The sequence below is a fragment of the Carassius auratus genome, chromosome 1 (assembly GCF_003368295.1).
Source record: "Carassius auratus strain Wakin chromosome 1, ASM336829v1, whole genome shotgun sequence".
Lineage (NCBI taxonomy): Eukaryota > Metazoa > Chordata > Actinopteri > Cypriniformes > Cyprinidae > Carassius > Carassius auratus.
The window spans coordinates 12,911,849-12,925,824 of record NC_039243.1 but is presented as its reverse complement, the minus strand read 5'-3'; the positions used below and the strand labels follow the sequence as shown (position 1 = coordinate 12,925,824).

Here is a 13,976-nt window from a genome sequence, read left to right as displayed (position 1 = left end):
TGTGCACCGGTTTGTTAAGAGAGAGACATTGAGAGGTAAGAGAAGGTGTCAAAATTATTATTATTTTTATTTATAAAAAAAGACATATTACAGCCAATGAACATGACAGTAGTTAAATATTAGTGGCATATAGTAAAATATTGAATATGGACTACAATATGATGAAAATAGGAATATACAGTAAAAAACTAATACAAAAAAAATATATAATAAAAAGGGTATTAGATCATCATACAAATGTGTCAACATTATAGCCACATTTCCTACCATTTAAGTGATGTCAGATGCTAAATAAAAATGAATCTCATGAAAATATCTGAATTATATTTATTCGCAAAAAAAATAAAAAAATATTTACTATAAGTCTAACTATTATTACAACAAAAGAAAAGACATTAAGTTTTACATAAAAGCTTTACATATTAGGGAGAGTAACAAAAAACAAAAACCACCAGCAGCAATCCAGGCCAGCTCACACAACTTCTATGTCAAGTGTTAAATTTGATGCATTAATAAAAAAATCATCCAGTCTTTACTCAATCCCCAAGTCTGAATATTCCCTACTTATGTCAAATAAGTAAAATGAGTTTGAATATGCAGTATTCATAACAATTCCCAGAACACGTACAGCATCCATGCATCCAAGCAAGCGCAGCATAAAAATAATAAATGCCACCATTTGAATAAATACACGACCATTATTTATGCATACTTTAAATCTTAATTAATATATAATTATAATTAATTATATATACTTTCTTTTGATTGTAGGATAAAATATGACATGTTCTGGTTTCTCCAAAACACAAATGGCCACAAGTGGCAATATTTTATTAAGAAATGTATTCATTCAACAGAAAAATCCAGATAGTGTCTTTTGTCTATTTCGGGGGCACACAGTTCATGTCAAACACATTGGCACAAGAAAATGCCACAGATCCAACAATCTTTCCTAAAATCTTTTGCTGATCCCACGTTTAAATGTCATTTGGAGACACATGATCCTTATATCACCCCGTTCCACTGACACACAATGACAACAAACCTCTTATAGAGGCAAAACCAGAGAGAGGCAGAATACAAACAGATTTCATAAGTATAAGATAAGCGCAAGAGCAGAAATATATTTAGTTATTTAAACAACAAGAAATTGCTATTAATTCAAGCCTGAAAGAGAGAGCGAGAGGAGAATAAAATACATTTCTCTTAATTTCGACGACACCAAAACAATAACTAGTGTGTGAGTGAGCGAGCACTTGGAGGTACTGTAACAGTATCTGTTGTTCACACTACAGAATATTAAATGCTGAGGAAGAGGAGAGGTGAGACTCGTGGGATTAAATGCATTTGCTGGCAATCTAATCCTGAACCGTCACTACCACCAACAAACCCCAACGCGAGGGGGGGCGGCTAAAAACAACAGCACAACATTCTCTTTCCATCCTGGGGTGTACTCAATTCCCTGTGATGTTAGCAATTGCTTTCTGGCTTTTTACCCACTGCTGAGTCCTGAACTGGGTCCCCCCAGGTAACAAAGGAGAGGAAAACCAACGATCTGTTGCCTTTTCCTCCAGCAGTGATACGTGCAAACAGTGCTTCCCTGCTGATAGAAAGGAAACGTATTAACTCTCTTCCAGGAGAGCGAAAAAAAAAAAAAAACATGACGGTGTCTTAGTGGAGTTTAAAGCTTTTACCTCTCTGCTCTATGAAGGAGAGAACAGGGACAGATGACACTGTTTACATACTTTAGTGAGCTCAACTGAGCTGGAAAATACTAAACACTGGCGTGGAGTCAGAGTTATTTTAGTATGACTGATAAACTCTTATAGTCCTTATTAATATTTTGGTTATACTTTACAATAAGGTTCTATTTACTAACATCAGTTAACCTATACTATTAAAGAAAAAGGATTACTCATCTAAGTTAATGTTCAATTTAATGTGCTATTATTAAAAACAAACGTTTTTATTTGTTAAAATAATTTAAAGGACCTTATATGATGCTAATATGAAATGATAATCAAAAGCTGTATTTTTAATAACAAAGATTAATAAATACAGATAGGTAATGTAAGTTAATTGATGGGACCTTATTAGGGATACCAATATTATGCATTTTTTTTTTCTGTTTACATTTTAATTTCTGTGTATTTTTGCCATATATATATATATATATATATATATATATATGGCAAAACGTGTGTATATATATATATATATATATATATATACACACACACATTAAATGTTGCCTAGAAACTAATGGAAATACAATATTAAAAAATGAAAAAGTTTTTTTATTATTATTTTAATTTCAGTTACGGTAACCTTTTTAGTATAAAAACTGATGTTTTTTTATGGTTTTATTTTTAGTTAGCAATAATAACCCTGATTGAAGTACAGTGTAATTTTAAAGGATACTGGTCCATACAAGGTGTGTTTTAGGCCAGAGACACACTTGTAGACAAGTACAAAGTACTGCAAAGTGCAACAAAGGAAGCACCACATTTTTTGGGCGGATATACTTCCCATCCATTCTTGCATTACTGTCAAGATAATTTCAGTAGTTAACTGCTGTATCTGTCATTAAAGTGGCAGTGCTTTTATTCAAGTAGCTTGTTAACAGTTTAATCAACTTATTCAACAAGACTCTCGTCTTTGAAAGAGAAACTCTCTGTAGAAGACTTCTAATGCCTGTTTTAGCGCCCCTTGCAGCAGTGACCCATCAGATCCAAATTGTCTAACTAGCCTTTCACGTACCTTTTCTGGACATTTCTGTTGATTTGACATAAGTTTTGTTAGGTGCTCTGATAATGAAGATGATGAAGATGTGTAAGGAACATAAGCCCTTGGAGCCATATGGCACAGGTGTGTTTAAACATTAAGTGTCTCTGTGTGACATCTGGTTGAATGAAAGAGCACAAACAGGATCTGCTTCATCACCAGGATACAGACCGCTGTCTTGATCCAGCTGTCAAATGTTAACCCTGTAAACCTGACATATGAACAGTAATAATAGTACGAGAAGAATACATTTTTTTTTTTTTTGAAAAGGAACAGTTTATTGAACCTTTAGATTAAATCAAAATGTTTAAAAGCCCTCAAAAGCCTGATGTAACAAATTTTGATAATTACATTGTTAACATGATTTTTCTTTAAAAAAGAAAAACAATCTATTCTATTTTGTTGTTATAATAGCCACATGAATTTGTTTCTTTAACCGTCCCATCTATTTTTCCTCTCATGCTGCTCTTGCCTCGTTCCCTCAGGGTCAAATATCAACTGCTTCAGATGCATAAAAATGCATAAATGTGTTTTGAAAAGAACAATTAACATGTCATCAACATGCCACTTAATACCAAACCGTTTAATCAAGCACTGTAATTTATTCGATAATAGCATATCAAAGCTCTGAATTAAAAAGAGAGTTATCGAAATATATTTCTGTGTAATTGTTGTTTACAAAATTAAATAATGCATTCACTTAACCTGAGCAAGTTTTTTTTATTGTATATTAATTAGGTAAGAAGTGAAATGCTTGTGTGATCAAATGCGCAATGATTAAGTTATTTTTTTTTCAGTGCTGCCAGTGTGAGAGAGTTATGATCTCTCTTCAAATTTTGGCTGAAGTTTGAAGGAAAGATTTTTTGGCCGCTGTCATATCCGTCTCGACAGGACAGAAGATCTCTCGACTCTGCACAAACGTCACAGCAAAACAAACTTCCTTTGCTGGGCCCCCATTTTGGCAACGTGAATAGTTTAGTTGCACCATCCATCCTTGTCTATCCCACTGTCTCTCCATTCCATAAAGTTTATTTCCCTCTTGCCATTCTACCCTCCTTCTCCCTTCAGCCTCCATCTCATTCATCTCTGTGTTACACGCTCTGTCAATGTAATAGGAAACATTTCTCTCTAACCCTGGTAAACAGATATACACAGAAAGACTCCAGAGCAACACCAGCACACAACATAAACGCCTCATGCTCAGTATAAGATGTAAATATTATCAAATCTACCAAGGTGCAGTGGTTAGCAACAGGTTGAGTGATAGGAAAAGTGATAGGATTTATCCAGCAAATCAGTTCATCTCGGTGTACCATACAGTTAATATCTAATAGACATGTATAGACATTCAAGTACAGTTCCTAAATGATTTAGGAATAGAGTCAGATATTCAGATATACTTCCAGTCAAAAGTTTGAAATTGGTAATATTTTTCTTTTTTTGAGATTCTTTGAACAGTCTTTGAAAATTTGTTTTTATATGAAATAGAAATCTTTTGTAATATTATAAATGCCTATAACACATATATTTAATCACGCCAAACACACACACACACACACACACACACACACACACACACACACACACACACATATATATATATATATATATATATATATATATATATATATATATATATATATATTTATTTATTTAGACTCTCCAATTAATCCAAACTAGCTAACATTCAGCCACAATATTGAACATATGATGTTTTCCCATTATACTTTATTTGCAGAAGATGCCTCCTTATTCCATATCTTTCTTCTTTCCCAAACAATTTCTTGTCTCTTTATTTTGTTCACAATTTTTTTTTTTCTAATAATTTTGCAAATAATTTTCTAAACTTTTTTTCTAATAAAAAAGTTCTACAGAAACTGTACATGAAGAGGTAATTATATTATTAAAAGGGAATAGACATGTATTAGTCATTGGCCCTTTTCCAAATTACACCCTCAGCCCATCCAGTCTCATCCAATTTCATTTGTTATTTATATATATATATATATATATATATATATATATATATATATATATATATATATATATATATATATATATATATATATATATATATATATATATATATATATAGCCATTCACATAAATTTGTAGACAAAATTCAATTCAGTAGTTTTGGCGAAGATCCAAACAGCCATAGCATTCCAGCACCCACACAAGTCTCTCTTGGCCTTTGCCTAATCCATGAGATATTATCTTCTACCTGTCTAACAAAAATGGATGTGCTTGTCCCCCTCAGAAGGTGAGGACTGGACCACCAAGGCTGTGTTGATAGGGGGGTATGTTCAGGCAGGTCTCCAGTCATTATGTGGTTGTAGTTTTGCACGCCAGCCTCTATGCCACTTTTCAGATGCAGGTGTCTTCTGCCTTCCACCCTTAGAGGCACAAATAGCTCAACACACTGCACTGTGGACAAATCTAAACTTAATAAACATTTACACAGACTGTATCTGTTTGCTTCCTTCTCACGTTAACCATTGTCTCTCAGTGTGTATGTGAGTCTCAGAGGGTGTTTAGTGTAATGTAGCTGTAGCGGTTTGTGGTTGTCAGGGTGGCTGAGGAGGCTATTGTGACGTTTCCTAAACAGACTTCGGTTTTCTTCACTCAAAAACACATTTATGCCCACATCTTTTCTCTCAGACAGCAACACGAGAGCGGTTTAAAGAGCTTTAGTGTTTTTAATAGGTGTCCTTGATGTTCCCATGGACCTAACACTGCTCCTAATAACTTGGATTTATTAAATGCTAAGCACACACTAGAGTGCAGTGGTTAACCGTCTGGACTCGTAACCTAAAGGTAGCACATTGAAACTTTTTTGGACAATTGTGTTCCTTATAGCAGTTCTCATGTTGGTGGAAAACCTGGAAATATAATGGAATCATAAAATAGTGATTTCCAGACCTGGGTGTTATTGTTAACTCTAATTTAAACCATTAAGAACAGTTGCATTAATTGAAATGAAGCTGAAATATAAATAGATACAATTGTAGAGGAAATATTGAAGATGCAATTAAAAAAGCACCACGAAATGAATAAAATTAAAAGAAAACTAAAAAAAAAAAAACATTTAAAGTTAATATGAATAAACAAACATTTATGTTTTGTTAATAAACAATATAAATAAATACCATACTAGTAAATAATAATGAAATAACTACTTGAAAAGCCATGCAAATTTCAATATATGTAATTATTTATTTCAAGGCCTGGAAATCACCATTTCATGATTCCATTCTATACACACTTTTCAGTTAAAACGTTTTAGAAAATTAAGTTTGTTAGGTCTGTGGACCATGTTTATTGTTCATTTAATGAACTACAATTTGAAAACTGATTTCATACATTGACGAAAAATAATGACAGACAGATAAATAGATAGATTACATTGGAAATACAATAACGGAGGTAAGAAAACTGCACTCGCTGAACCATTAATTGGGGTCTTTAAAGCATACTCAGAAAAATGTTGACTCTGTGAAACACAGATGTACATCAATACACATTAGAATCAGTATAAGTGCCTCCCTGCAGATCTGGGAACAGAGCCCGTCCATCCCATCGGCAGCGTGACTCAGCAAATCGTGGCAAATAGGCCAGTCAGCACGGCTGCCAGTCAGGCACTAGGTCATCAGGCCAGCCAGCCAACCAGCCAGCAGGACGTCTATATATACTGTGCAGGGCGAGTGTGTTGAGTCTGATAAATAATGGAAGAGCGCCGTCATTAGCCTAGATTATTTAGCTTAAACGCTAGCTTCAATCCACCACAATCAGAAGTCATTACCTCAAAATGAGCAAGAGGCACATTCAAAGTTATGAGCCAACACCTGCCAATCAAACAGGGACCAATAGATTGTGCCTGATGCCAGTGGAGGGAGGGAATGCTGTTAGATAAGAATGCTGTAAGGTGTATGAAGGCATACAGCAAGACAAGAGAAAGATATTCCTCCCAGCCACCCTGCTCTCTACTGGTCCTCCCGACCCGCTTGGAGGAGCGCCAGAACACATACAAACACACTGTCAAACCCACAGCACATCCAGAATTTGGAAAAACATACACAACATTTTATTCAAGCACAGAAAGGCATATAGGCATACACTCAAACTCTAAACTAAACTGCATATTTATTACTGTATTTAAAAGCAGTCTTAATTTGTCTCGTAAATTCTTTGACAGTAATGAGAAAAACGTAAACCTTCCGGGATTGCAAGTGTGATATTGCATAAATATATTAATATTGAGTAATTTACACTATAGACCCAAAATTGTTAGCTATGTCTCATTTTGTGAATGAATCAGCACTTTCAAACAAATCTGCTGATTTAATGATTCAATGACTCTTTCATAAACAGAGTTGGTTGGTTCCGAATGAACCAGTATATTTGGCCAAATTGGCTGAATGAATGAACACACAGTCACTGTGATGTCAAAAGGCAAAGTCAGATTGGTGCAAAAAGGTATATTTCAATTATAAATAATGTAGCGATGTATGAAGCACAGCTCACACTGAGCTCACTTTCAAACCAGGTAGCTTCTGTTGGCCAGTGTGATGAATCATTTGTGTGGGGAAATCTTTTGCCTTCAAATGAAATTCCGGATCATGGATTATTATTGAAATTGAAATATGTCAAAATACGGTAAATGAGACCACACCTAAATTCATAAAGGTACAGCAGCAAACAGTGTGTTTAATTGAGAAATTAAGATAAAAAAAAACAAAAAGAATATTGCAATAAGTTTTATCTAAAGTTTTCACATGATACCGGGTGGGGGAGATAATTATTTGTTAAAAATCTATGCTAAAAAGAAACAGCTCCACAAATGCAAATAGTGAATATGACTTTCTCTTTTCTTTTCTCTTCCACCCATCTCTCTCTCTCTTGCAGGTCTCTGTCCCCTTGATAAAGAGCGGTTTGAATATCAATGAGGTTTATTCTCTCCCGGGTCTGCAGCCAGCTGTTATAGAGTGAGCGCCATTCGGCTGCTATTCTGAGGCAAGATACGTAATTAAAAAATCAATACCTTCCGACAAAGCCTTTTCACTATACATAACCATATTGACCTTGTTAACACACTTCCTGGTTCACTTATATGCAAATGCACAAATACCACTTAACACCAATCCCCTTCCCTACTCATTTTCTAACAGTTCTGGATCCAGATATGCTAAAAAGTAATAACTGTCACCAGACAAAAACAAATGTTTGTAGATCTGTGAACTGTATGTCTTGTGCGTTTGAGACGGGGAGTAGCACCCCTGCAGTTACCCCTCGCACTCGTCTGTTGTGACAGTGACAAGACGTGGAAATTTCTGTATGCAAATAAGATGTAAACAGACCATCGGGGAGCCATCTGTGTGGTTGGAACTTCCCGTGGGGGCGGGGCCTCTGTAACCAGGGAGACGGGCAAGCCAATAAAAGTTAGGGTCACCAGAGGAGACCTCTACGGATGTAAACAGAAGTGTTATTACCTCAGTCTTTACCCGTTTAAGGGCCACACTTACATGGCTGTGAATTAGTGTTTTTCGTTGTAGTGCCTACAAATGAGTCGACTGTCTACTACGCTCTTCACACACAATGGCGAGAGATCGGCCAGACCCTTGTAATTAACTATCCTAAACGAGGAAGGTAAATGAGGTTGAAGGTTAATATCTACAAGCTTTGTGTGGATACAACATGCTGTTTTATCAACGCTGATAGAGATTGTCCTCTTCTTCTGACCTGAGTGGTACTGCTTTAATAGACAAGTTTAAAGCTGCGTAACTTAAAGACAACACGAAAAGGCATCCGCAAGACATTTCATGTCTGTAATGTGTTGTATCTGAATGTTCAGTAGGAAATAATGTAGAGTGGGCTTGGATCTGGGATTGATTGACTGAAAAGTGGGCATTCAGTGGCAGAATAGAAGCATGTTGACTTGAAAATAACAACATGGCTATTCGCAAAACATTTAACTTCTTTAATATGTGTTTATTTATGATTGAATAGTAAGTGGGAAACAATTTATATAATATATATGTATATATACATGTCCAAAAAGTAAGATGAAATCCTAATAGCTTGTTAAGTAAATCAATTATATCTTTAACAGTATAACAAACTACTTACATAACATACAAATAAATATTAGTTTGCATTCTCAATCTTCCAATAATGTCTTAGTAAGATGATTAAATTTTTTTGTTTTATGATCAAAGCTCTGATGTTTTGTGTGTGTGTGCGTGTGTTTGTGTGTGTGTGTGTGTGTGTGTGCTTTTTTTATTATTGTATTATATAACGCAATTCAATACATGAATGAATGTGAGATGTACAAATCAATGAGATGTGCTTAAAATCTGATGCTCATAAATAAATCCAGTGGGAAGTAATTTATAATTTTCTAATATATTTCTAATATGTTATACAAATAATCTTTTAATAAAAAATTATCATGAAAAATATATATATATTTTTTTTTTGCAGAATAGTTTACAAAAAAAGCTTTTGCTGAATGTTGCAAAATAAGACAAGGCACGATTATGAAGTAAATTTCATTTGGTCTTTAATTTTTAGACTAGACAACTGGGTAATAGTGTTTCTTATTATCTAGCTACAGAGGTCCAACAGTCAGGTGAAAATGTATTAATAAAGGACATTTAAAAGCAGCAGAAGTTAACCCAAAGTGCAAAAAATCCACTATTAGAACAAATACTAAAATTTAAAAAAAGAAGTAAAGACAAAATACAATTCTGTAAAGCATTTGTCTGGGTTTGCTCCTCTTCCCGTCGATCTGTATGTATCATTAGGATCAGAAGTTTTTTAGGGCAGCCTTTTGTTTCTCTGTGTGTACATGTGTGAGCTGTGGAAGTTTTTGCTAATAGCACCAAAGCTTGTTTCCGAAACACACAAGCATAGTTTTCCAGCAGCACACTCTCTCATTGAGGGAACAAGCTAAAAATACACTCAAACACACACACAAGAAAGGCAAGGCAATCTCTCTCTTACACATGCAGAGTTCTTTGCCCTGTTTCCTACTACTTAGTGTTGCCACAAATGCCCTCTTAGCACCCAATAAGACCCAAACCACAAATGAGTGTCATTATTTATTAAAATCATTAGTTCTAGTAAAGAAGTAATAGTGTTCAATCTTTCACCCTAACCTTCACATCTAGCTTTTACTCTCCCTGTTTGAATTAAGCTCAACACCTTGACTCAACCTTGCCTGAGGCTCTATACTTCCTAGACAAGATGAACAGTGTAGACCAACAGCATTACATTAGCGGTTTAAAATGTGAAGGCTATATGGAGCACTTTAGCAAGTTAATTGATTAATTGACTTAATTGACTCTAGACAGAGATGAGATCATAGCTTTCAGATAATCATTGCATCAGTAACATGAAAGGAATAATTTATAATTCATACAGATAAGGAAAGCTGTGTAATCATGCCAAATTTGCATGCTTTTCTTTCTTCTGTGGAACCCAAAAATAGATATTTTGAAGAATGCCTGAGCTGATCTTTGCTATACAAATATGAAAATGAACAATTATTTCCAAAGACAAAAAAGCACCATAAATATAGTATGAATTGTACTATATAAAATATTTGGAAGCAATACATTATAGCTTAATTTGACAAACCAACCAAAATAATGTCTTAAGTTGTTTTTGATGCATCATGAAACATGCAAGAATTAACCAGAAACATTTCAGGTTTGAAATAAATATCTTTGAGGAAGATAACAACTTACATTTCAGCCTGTTTCTCACATAAAGCTATCATTTGATTTCAGAATACAGCACATTGTGATCGGTAATGATCTGAACTGTGAACACAGAAGTTGTGGGCTCAGACTTAGTGTTGACCCAGGAACTGAGAAGTACTATAATTTCAGCCCTATTCTGTCACTGTTCTTCCCTGGAGCGCGACACTTCCCCATGTTCCGCCCCAGGTTGTTCCAGAGGGTCTGTCCTGGCAATTAGTGTAACCGAAAGTCACTTGAACGAGAATGTATGTGTTACAAAGCCTAGCGACTAAACGGATTTCCAATTTATAATCCTGACATATTTGAGGTTTGAAATATCGTGTTAGCATTAAATGGTGCTCATAATGTTGCTTTCTATCCATTTCTAAATACTAACTGGAAGGGCAAAGGTTTTTAAGATCTCGGAAGAGTCGTGGAATTGAGTTTGGAAAGCTGGTCTCGGATCAGTGCAATGTTTAAGTGGGCCTGGTACTTTTCCATGCATGATAAAATCACCTCATTGGCCCAAAGCTGTCATCAGAGACGAGGAGCCGTTCCTTACAGCTGGCCTACCTAAAAAGCCCCCTTTTCTCAAAATACACCAACACACACATACGGGACACATATAACACAACCTCATAATGCGTTACACTGTGTGCACACACACACAGCTACACTCATAGAGCGACACACACACACAGTGTTTACATCTAGACTATACCCCCTCCCCTTGAGACCCATTCCACATTCCTTCACCAGACTCCCTGCATTCCTGTTCTGCCGAGGAGGGGGTCTGACCGACTTTCCCCTCTCTCACTCTCTCTCTCTTTCTCTTTTTTTCTATCTCTCTCTCTCTCTTGGCCTTTCTTTGTCTTGCCACTTTCTCCTTCTCTCCCTTAGTGAGAAGTGTGTGATACAGAGAAGTTTAAGGGGAGGAGACAAACAACTGGTAAAACATCAATGATCTGGGCAAACAGTAAAGTTGTGTAATTTAGTGTGAATGTGTGTAATAAAGATGGCTGCAACAACTGTGAACAGGAAAAACACACACAGGCCCTGTACCAAAACCTAGCCAGCTGCCTCAGTATCTATTGCCTACACTGGCAGCTCTTTTGAGAAATCTGAAATGCTCTCTAGGCATTGGATATTCAACAAACTATTGTTTTCAGTAGTGTTTGATGTCAGAATGATGCTAAGCTAATCACCATAAAATACACAGAACTCACTCAAGTTCTCACAAAGGCGAAACTATTTTCATCAATACATTTAATAAAACTGATTTCAATGTGCGTTTATAATGAAAATTTCCAACAATGTCTTGTTTAACTGAGCTCATCCCAGAGCATTATGGGATGCCTTTTCTGTTTTCATGTTTTCATGTCAAGGCAAGATGCTAGGTGTTGGAATGGAGCAACAGCTTCGACGTGGAACCACACATTACACACGTGTTGTGAAAGACAAGAATAAGCGTCTGTAGCACTATCGTCTCCACTGTTCTCAGTCTGGTTTTCCCATCTGAGCTGAAGCTGATTCCAGTGAAGTGTCCTTCTTCAGGGAAGAAGTGGAAGACTTGTCCCCTCCCTCTGTCTTCACACTCCCTGCTGTTCACCCAGTGTGTTCAGCTCACTCACTCTTTTCTATGGGCAGACCTGCTGTGAGTGTGTGTGTGTGTGTGTGTGTGTGTGTCATGAATCAATCTCTCAAGATGGTTTTGTCTTTGACTGCACATAACAATTCATCAGGAATACATGGTGAAAATAAACACACACACACACACACACATGCTGATTTGCAGCTCAAGTAACATTTCTTATTAGTATCAATCCTTGCTAAGTAATAAAACTATTCATTTCTTTAAAAACTGACCAGCGTAGGCCATTTGTATATGCGAGTGGGTGTAGTGCAACATTAGGAACATTGAATTAAGTTACATTCACTTGAAAACACGAGACTGGAACTGAAAAGAATGCAAGGGTTTCAAGACGCGGATTTAAAGGAACACTCAACTATTTTTGAAAATAGGCTTGTTTTCCAACTCCCCTAGAGTTAACTATGAGTTACACGATGTAATTACAGAAGAGTAAAGTTCTAAATAGGAAAAATATCGAAACTCTGTGGTCATTTTTGAGCGAGATGCTTAAGGTCTAATCAGATTCAATGATCTATGCTAAGCTAAGCTAAAAGTGCTACCGCCAGACCCAGAGATCGGCTGAATGTATTAAAAAATTGTAAAACACAGCTCTTTAAAAACTTGAGGTGGAATATGAGCCTATTTTCAAAAATGGAGGCATGTTCCTTTAACAGTTGAATTACTTTTAACTTTATATGGCGTTATTTAAAAACGCTTATCTGAAAATAGCGAGGCGCGGTGCAACAGTCCAAGATGTCCGCCTAGCGCTTGTTTACATGGACAGACAATTAAATCTCAGCGTGTTGGGCGCAAATTGTGTTTACTACATTACTAGGACTATATTTACTGGAATGCACTGAGTGTTTCGAGTGCATCGTTCAGAGTCCAGCAGGTCCTGAAGCGGAAAGCTCTGTAGGTATGGAAAGGGAGGGGAGAAAGGCAAGAAGATGAGGAGAGGTGAACAAAAAAAAAGAGCAAAGAAACAGGAAAAGCAGGGGTGAGTTGAGTTCTCTGGGTTTCAGCCTGAAATGTCTCTCTTTATTATCCATGAACGCCTCCCCATGTCTCACACTATCCCTTACTCTTTCTCTTACATACTAACTCACTCTTGCCTTGTCTTCCTCTGTCTTTCTGCAGTCACTGTCACTTTGTTCTTGAACGCTGTTTGCCTCATACTCCTGTTCATGTCCTCCCCATACCAACCAGTGTGTGTGTGTGTGTGTGTGTGTGTGTGGTGGCCGATTCCATTCTGAGATACTGAAATGTCTCCTCAGTGCACTATTTCTGTCACCGTACTCCCCTGCTGCAGCTGTAATAAGAATCCGAGTTGTGAACTGTGATTCCAGCTCCAAGCAAAGCTCTAATCCAATCCTACAATACTTATGCACACATGTAAATTTAATACTAGCTCTTAATAGGTTTACATTTAATTTTTATGTAAAATACGACGCACACTGAGGCTAACATACACTGTTTTTGTTTTTCGAAAGCCCTCGGCTTCAGTAAACAATATGAGCCTTACGCTAACTAACAAAATTGGCTCAATGGCAATGAAGCGTTTTGATATATATACCCACTTACTACTTATTAAAGAGATTTTACATATTTTCTTTGCGCTCTCTTACGCACACGTGCATAATAAGACTACCAATCCAAAACAAAAGTGTTTGCGTACACTCCAACACTCAGTCAAGCTCAAGAGCAACATTAGAGTTCATTCGGGGGTGTTTCGCTCTGCTCTGCATTGTAAGGCTCAGTAACAGCAGCAGTTGCATTTTCCCCCCACAGTGATGAACGATAAGTCAAGCCACCAGCACACA

The 13,976-nt window shown here is 36.3% G+C and overlaps 1 protein-coding gene across 1 annotated transcript in view; it reads right to left on the bottom strand.

The window, feature by feature from the left end:
- LOC113067895 (B-cell CLL/lymphoma 9 protein-like) overlaps nt 1-13,976 on the bottom strand; it is a 99,024-nt gene that overhangs the window by 50,874 nt on the left and 34,174 nt on the right. The window lies entirely within an intron of this gene.